Here is a 1,932-nt window from a genome sequence, read left to right as displayed (position 1 = left end):
TGGGATGATGGATGATGTGCTTCCTTCCCTGCAAATATTAACACTAGCTGTACTCACAGCTTTTTCCCATGATTTAGGGATTTATTTATTATTTAGTTTTAGGTTTATTTTAGAGCACATGGTCTTCATGCTTGAGTTTACCGTATTTAAAATGTCTTGCAATCTCCTGAGACTGAAAAAAATGTACCTAAGTCATTCAAACAAAGGTCAAATGCTGGAATTAAAATATTCCCAGCTAAAGTTAGTGAGGCGATTGACTACATCATTCATATAAGTACCCGCTAGAATACAACAAACAGCTACATAAGTTCTTCCCAGGTTCACATAAGTGCAAAGCACATATATTTAAGTGATCATGGTCTACTTTAGTGAAAGTCACATAGTTTGTATCAACTACAACATAAAAATGAAAATATTTTCAGGTTTCTTAAGAGACAATTTATATTTAAGAATATATTTTATCAGTACAATTCCTTAACTGCTAATTATTTAAAAAGTACTTGGAAAAGATACTATTAAGAAATACATCAAATATAATTGGGGGCAGTAACTCCCCATTGTTATAGCCAAAACTCTTGGGCATGACTATCACAGTAAATAATTCGGAATACACAGATTCAAGTGAATTAAAAGAACTATATCTAAGAAATATCTGGTCAGGCAAAGATACCACAGCAGGGTTGGTTTATGATAGTTGTCAGAATTGTGTGGCTGAGCTACAATAAAGAAGCAACATGATCATCTAAACAATCAATGTACTGTTTTAGAGGCTGATGATAAAATAATAATACCTTTCGGTAGAGGAGAGCTTGACGCAGGCAGATTTTTTTATTCAAATTATGCAAAAAGATAAAAGCTGGTGATTGACTCTGGAAAACTTGTCCGGACATTTGTGTCCAATTTGTTTGCTTGCTTGTCTGTTTGCTTGCTTATTTTATTTTAGGACCCTATTGTTGAGAGACACATCGTCATTTTGAGAGGAGTCTAGGGTTTGACAAAAGTCTCAGCTATGCAGTTCACTACCTGTGTGCCTTTTTTAGCAATTTATGTAATTGTTTTGAGCCTCAGTTTTGACATCTTTAAGATAAAGTATTATTAAATGAAAATTCAATTTAATTAAAATATAACCAATGTCACAGTGTTGCCATGAATATAAAATCATGATAGTGAAAACATTTATTAATAGAAACACACTATCCACCACTAAGTTATACTGTTTCTTCTATTTTTGGAGAAAGCCTGTGGACTCTTCATAGCATGAAATGGATGTTACAGCATGGGAAAAGTGTATTTTCTATGACTGTCCTTTTGTCAGTGTTATTCATCTTCATCCTATTCAGAAGACACAATGATACCCAAGTGTGCATGATTCTATACCTCAATAACAACTCCATAGAAAATGAACTTAACGGAGGCCACAACATGTGCTGGGGAATAAATGGAATGTGACAAGGAAAGTGTGAATTCTGCCTCACTCCCACTGAAATCAAAATGAGACAGTGATGCCTGTAAATAAGGCCAATTGAAAGGTTAACATGCAAGCAGCCCTGGTAATTGGGAACTTCAGTGGACTACTAGCAGTTAATAGTCTGGAGATTCACATCACTATTGAAGAGAATGGTAAGGATATAAAAATGCAAGACACCTGAAAGAATGATTTTTTTCTCTGTTGTTCGACAGCATTAGATCCAAAGGCCAGTATTGACACTTAAATTGTATTCTGAATGATTAATACCAGAAGTATGTATGATATCAAAGCAAAGAAGAATAAAATACAGAATGATCAAATACAGATGCATAAAAATAGAACTGAAATAAAAAAAAGAAATTGGCTATCAAAAATAATAAGGATTTGGGTGGTGCGATGGTAGTGCAGCGGGCAGGATTCTTGCCTGCCATGCTAGAGACGCAGGTTCAATTCCTGGTGCCTGC

Source organism: Tamandua tetradactyla, chromosome 10, assembly GCF_023851605.1.
Source record: "Tamandua tetradactyla isolate mTamTet1 chromosome 10, mTamTet1.pri, whole genome shotgun sequence".
Classification (NCBI taxonomy): domain Eukaryota; kingdom Metazoa; phylum Chordata; class Mammalia; order Pilosa; family Myrmecophagidae; genus Tamandua; species Tamandua tetradactyla.
This window is presented reverse-complemented; position numbering follows the sequence as displayed.